The sequence below is a fragment of the Lolium rigidum genome, chromosome 4 (assembly GCF_022539505.1).
Source record: "Lolium rigidum isolate FL_2022 chromosome 4, APGP_CSIRO_Lrig_0.1, whole genome shotgun sequence".
NCBI lineage: Eukaryota > Viridiplantae > Streptophyta > Magnoliopsida > Poales > Poaceae > Lolium > Lolium rigidum.
The window spans coordinates 116,050,125-116,056,384 of record NC_061511.1 but is presented as its reverse complement, the minus strand read 5'-3'; the positions used below and the strand labels follow the sequence as shown (position 1 = coordinate 116,056,384).

Here is a 6,260-nt window from a genome sequence, read left to right as displayed (position 1 = left end):
GAATTGATAAAGGATTATGATATGGATTTGCATTACCACCCCGGAAAGGCTAATGTTGTAGCTGATGCATTGAGCCGCAAGGTTTATGTGAATGGTTTAACCGCAGGGGAGTTACCTTCGGATTTATGTGAACTGTTCAAGGACCTTAGGTTGGAAATAGTGCCAAAGGGATACCTAGCATCGATGGAGGTGGTGCCAACGCTGCTAGATAGAATTAGAGAAGCTCAGAAGGGGGATGATGAGATGGATGAAATAAAAGAGAATATGGAGAAAGGTAAAGCTGAAGGTTTTCGTTTGGATGAACAAGGAACGCTATGGTTTGAGAAGCGTTTATGTGTGCCCAATGATCCGGAGATTAGGAAGTTGATTTTCCAGGAGGCTCATGATTCGTCATATTCTATTCATCCAGGTAACACTAAGATGTATATGGATCTGCGAGAAAGATTTTGGTGGGCTAACATGAAAAGGGAGATTGCAGAGTATATTGCATTATGTGATGTATGCAGCAGAGTGAAAGCCGAACATCAGAAACCAGCAGGATTGCTACAGCCGTTTCCTATACCTGATTGGAAGTGGGACAAAATTGGTATGGATTTCATCACAGGATTGCCCAAGACTAGATCAGGGTATGATTCAATTTGGGTAGTTGTTGATCGTTTGAACAAAGTAGCTCACTTCATACCAGTAAAGACCACATACACAAGCGCCAAATTAGCCAAGATTTATATGAGCAGGATTGTGTGCTCGCATGGAGTTCCGAAGGGAATTGTTTCTGATAGAGGTACTCAATTCACTTCTCACTTTTGGCGCAAATTGCATGAATCACTTGGAACCAGATTGGAGTTTAGCACAGCTTTTCATCCGCAGACTGATGGACAAACAGAAAGAGTAAATCAGATTTTGGAGGATATGCTTAGAGCTTGCGCTCTAGATTATGGATCTAGTTAGGATGAGAATTTACCATATGCGGAGTTTTCCTACAACAATAGCTATCAGTCTAGTATTGAGATGGCTCCGTTTGAGGCATTGTATGGTAGGAAGTGCAGAACACCATTGTTATGGGATGGAGTCGAAGAGCGTAGCTTCTTTGGACCTGATGTGATCAAGGATGCTGAGGAGAAAGTTAGACTCATTCGCGATAGGCTGAAGATAGCTCAATCGAGACAGAAGAGTTATGCGGATTCCAAGCGTAGAGAGATTATATATGAAGTGGGAGATAGAGCATACCTTAGAGTTTCACCGCTCCGTGGCATTAAGAGGTTTGGAATTAAAGGAAAGTTGGCACCGCGATTTATTGGACCATATAGACTTCTATCCCGCAAAGGAGAGGTTGCATATGAGTTAGAATTGCCAGAGGCACTATCAGCAGTTCATAACGTCTTTCATGTATCCCAGTTGAAGAAGTGTCATCCGGAGATGGCAGACACACCGTTGAGAGACACCATTCCATTGGATGAGGTTCAACTAGAAAGTGATCTTACATATGAGGAGAAGCCTGTCAAGATTCTTGATACAGCAGAGAGGTTTACTCGCACCAAGACGATCAGATTTTGCAAGGTTCAGTGGAATCATCATTCAGAGGAGGAAGCAACTTGGGAGAGAGAGGATGATCTTCGAGAAGACCACCCATACCTATTTGCTAGCCACTCCGAATCTCGAGGGCGAGATTCATCTTAAGGGGGTTAGGTTTGTAACATCCTAAAAACTGTGCATTTTCAAATTCATGCATTGCATCACATCAGCATGTCAAATTTTCAGTTTTGGAAAAGGTTTTACTTGTTCTTGCATAAAAGTGATTTATACTGCTAGTTTTGCTCCCTTGCTGTTTAAATCTATATGCATACTATAATTATCCAAGTGCTTTACTAGATTGGGGCTGTGCCCATGATGTCTAGATACTGTGCTGAGAGTATTTTACAAACTTTCGCATATTTTATTTTGCGTCAGATTTTACAACCTACAGCTAATTCAGTTTTCAGAAAAATAGAGAAGAGAAAGAGAAAGAAAAGAAAGAACCGAACGGCCGGCCAGGCCAAACGGCCCAGCCAGCATCCACGCGAGTCCAGGAGCAGCAGCTCACGCTCGCACGATCTCTTCTTTTCTCATTCCGTTCTCTTTTCTTTTCTTTTTCTGATCGTGGGTCCCGTAGAGCATCTTCAACCTCAGCCAAAACTCCAGCCTCTGTACGTGAACGAGACGGAGAAGTAGTCCGCGAAAATCTCAACAATTTTGTTAGCGTTTGCCACGGATTCTTCGACCTATAAATACCCCCCAACCCTCCTCTATTTTATTCCCCTAAAACCCCCAATTTTTGCGCCGCCAGGCTGCGCAAATTTCTCGCCGGAGTTCACGGCGCCGCCACCATCGCTGAGCTTCGAAGGTTGATGTCGCCGTCGTCTCAGACCTCCTGAGACCCTCTCGCCTACGCCAATATCTTCTCCTTGATCTACCACCTCGTTCTCATCCTTTTTATCCCATCTACAGACCGCTAAGAAGCCGGAACATTGTCGCCGGAGTTGTTCTGAAGACAAGAACGACCAGCTGAGTGTGCCGCCCGGTGTTGTCGTTGTCCCGTTGTCGCCGTCGTTCAGGATCGCGAGAACCGTCGCCAAGAACACTGCCGGCACTGCCACTGTCCGCCGCATCGCTCAGACCACCTCGCCGCCGTTGCGAATCATCCGGAGACGCTCGCCCGAGCCATCACCTTGCCGCGTCTGTGCCACAGTAAGCCACAGCTTTCACTTTGGAATAGAATTAGCAAATCCTCCGTATGCCACTAGATCTAAATCCAAGAGTCCCTGTAGGCTGTAGCTCAATAACTGAACCGTACTGTCTCGTGTTTCCTAATCGATCGATCATGCAGTTGGTGCTAGCTTGTTCACGCATAAAATCTTTGAAAATTCACAACAAATAATCTATAACTCGGTTTTAGATGATTCTTTTTGCATTGAGTTCGTAATTGAATTCTCTGTAACTTTCGTGTAGGAAGTTTCTCCATCCGAGAAACTTTTTCTGACAACTTTTCGGACAAAATTACTAATAAACCGAATCTTAACTATTGTTTCGTAGCTCGGATTTGAGAAAATAATATATCGTTGAATTCAGAAAAATGAGAGGAACATTTTGGTACTGTTAGTTTGTACTGTTACGAAACTTGCGAATTTTGCAATTTAAAATAGTGTATATAGTATTTATAGTATATTTTAAATTCTATAAACTATTTTAATATGAATCCAACGCCAAATTGCAGATTCTTAATTTGCCTATCCACCAGTATACCTGCTAATAATATTGCACACTATTTTATACATATATATTTTGTTCATGGTTAAATGACTATTTGAAACCTTTATTGCATAAAATAATTGTTTATAAAAAAAGGTTTGGTATCAAATTTCGTTTCAGAGCATGCATGCATTATTTCATTATGTGTTTTACCTGTTTGCGTTGTTTGGTGTTTGATTGTGAATTATTTTGCTTGCGTTAGATTGCCCGGATTGTAACGAGTGCGATTGCGACGACTGTCTGAACACCGACCAAGGCAAGTGTCACAAACTCATTATCCTACTGTTTTCTATGCATTGGTAGTTGTTTTATGTGCATAATGATTTCAAATTGCTGGCCCTGGGTTATTATCAAAGTGGAGAGATTGCGAGAGATAAAAGTTTTATTCTCTTAATGAAAACAACCATGTCAAATTAATACACCCCTGGGTGGTAAGTGGTAATGCTTGGTTTATGTTGAGTGGTTGCACCGGGGTCATTTCTATGACAGCACCGTGTGCATCACACTTGAGGTTGGTCACCCAGGAACAAAGAGATTAGCCCGGTTTTCTTGTTTTAGTAGCTTCCAGTACAACCACATGCTATATGGGCTCGGCTAGATTGAGTAGGTTGCGAGAACTCGACCCAATGTACAGAGGGTGGTAGATATTGGTAGGACGGAGCGCGTCCATTGTGGTTGAGGTATTGCTTCTGAAAGGTCTTGTCCTAGTCGACATCTGTCCATTTGAGCAAAATGCGCATCATGGAAGAAGAACAGACTAGGTCATGTGGGGAATGTGTACAGCCTCTCGAGAGTGTCAAATCTAAGTACTTAGCCGTGTCCCCGGTTACGGACATCTATGAGCAATTAGAGCTTGAAACTGTTGGATGATCTCGTCAGTCGAATTTCTGAAATTAATGCACAAGGTGGATCATGGGTAGTAATTAGTCCTATTGAAATACTATGTTTTAAGAAATGTTTTGAGAGTAGGGAAAATAAAACCGGCTTTACGCAAATATGAACCCCACCTGCCAAATATCATGTAGTTATAGGCGCCAGAAAAGCCACCATATGACATCTTGCCATTTCCATTCCAAGTGTAATGACCCTTCGGGGCTGCAACGTTTTATGTTGCAGGTTATTCAGAAGACGAGTAAGGAATACCGTAGGTTGCGAGCTTACACCCAACATGTTCGCCTGTGGCGTGATGGAGCTCTTCGTTTATTTATTTGCTGCTTGAACTATGTTATTTCCAGCTAGCCTTGAGCTATGCGATTTGTAATAATTATACCATGGATCATACGTTGTAATAATTGACGCATTTGCTATTCTGGTTATTCATCGAACTGTGTGTGCTAGCGATTGATCCAAGGGGACTAGCACAGAAAGCACAGAGATTCAATCTGTATTCAGGTTGTGTCGCTTCAGACTTGGAGGAACACGATGGATGAAGAAGGAGTTGACGACGTTTATGCGAGCTAGGAACGTCTTCCCAGTCAGGGTCCTGTAGGGTTATGGCAGATGACTTGGGTACTGCGCTGCTGAAGTGATGATGCTACTCTGATGTTTTAGTTAGGCCCTTCGAGGCTATTATGTAAGTATTGGTCGTGTGACCATGTTGTAATTTTATTATTCCGCTTTGTAATGGATGGTGTAATTTGATATCAGTTCGGTTATGTGTTCACGGCGCACTGATCATGGGATCGTGAACTGTATACATAACAGGGAATTTCGGACAGCTAGTCCGGGGTCCCCACAACATGCATCTTTGAAAAGTAGCAGGAGCATTACATAAACCAAAAGGCATGCGTCTATAAGCATAAGTTCCATAGGGACAAGTGAAAGTGGTTTTCTCTTGATCCTTAGTTTTAACAACAATTTGTGAAAACCCAGAATAACCATCAAGAAAGCAAAAATGAGTATTTTTAGATAACCTTTCTAACATTTGATCAATAAAAGGTAAAGGGTAATGATCTTTCTTAGTAATCTTATTAACTTTTCGATAATCAATGCACATTCTATACCCTACAACTACTCTTTGAGGGATGAGCTCATCATTATCATTAGGTACAACAGACATCCCTCCTTTCTTAGGAACACAATGAACAGGACTAACACATCTACTATCAGCAATAGGATATATAATACCAGCTTCAATAAGTTTTAATACCTCATTTCTTACCACATCCTTCATCTTAGGAATTAGACGACGCTGATGTTCAACAACAGGCTTTGCATCATCTTCCATATTAATGGCATGCTGGCAAATAGAGGGAGAAACCCCCTTCAAGTCATCAAGAGTGTAGCCAATAGCTCCTCGGTGTTTCTTCAATATTTCCAATAACCTTTCTTCTTCAAACTCTGAAAGCTTAGAGCTAATAATAACAGGATATATTTTCTTATCATCAATATGAGCATATTTAAGATTATCAGGCAATGATTTTAAATCAAAAACATGATCCTCCTTTGGTGGTAATGTTGTACCTAGATCTTCTACATGCAAGTCATGTTTAAGAATAGGTTGACGAAGGAAAATTTCATCAAGCTCATTTCTTTCTTCCCTAAAAACTTCACTCTCACTATTCTCCAAATGTTGCTGCAAAAGATTATTAGGAGCAAGAGCAATAGATGCACACTGTTCAACTCTAAAATCATTATTAGGCGAATCAGCTTTATAAGGAGTTTTGGCAAATTTAGAGAAGTTAAACTCATAAGATTCACTAGCAAATTTAGTCAAAATTTTCTCTTTCTTGCAATCTATAACAGCTCCACAAGTATTTAGAAAAGGTCTACCAAAAATGATAGGACAATACTTACTAGCAGCTGAACCAAGTACCAAAAAGTTAGCAGGATATTTAATCTTACCACATAGAACTTCCACATATCGAACAATACCAATTGGAGAAATAGTTTCTCTATTAGCCAGCCGAATAACCACATCAATATCTTCAAGTTCACAAGAACCAATTTCGTGCATAATCTCCGTGTAAAGCTCA

The 6,260-nt window shown here is 41.2% G+C and overlaps 1 long non-coding RNA gene across 1 annotated transcript; it reads left to right on the top strand.

The window, feature by feature from the left end:
• The first annotated feature begins 2,156 nt into the window (after positions 1 to 2,156).
• Positions 2,157 to 3,542, top strand: LOC124649782. The gene is made up of 3 exons (XR_006986795.1): positions 2,157 to 2,380; positions 2,485 to 2,724; positions 3,488 to 3,542. It is a non-coding gene; the product is annotated as an uncharacterized LOC124649782 (long non-coding RNA).
• The last annotated feature ends 2,718 nt before the right edge of the window (positions 3,543 to 6,260 follow it).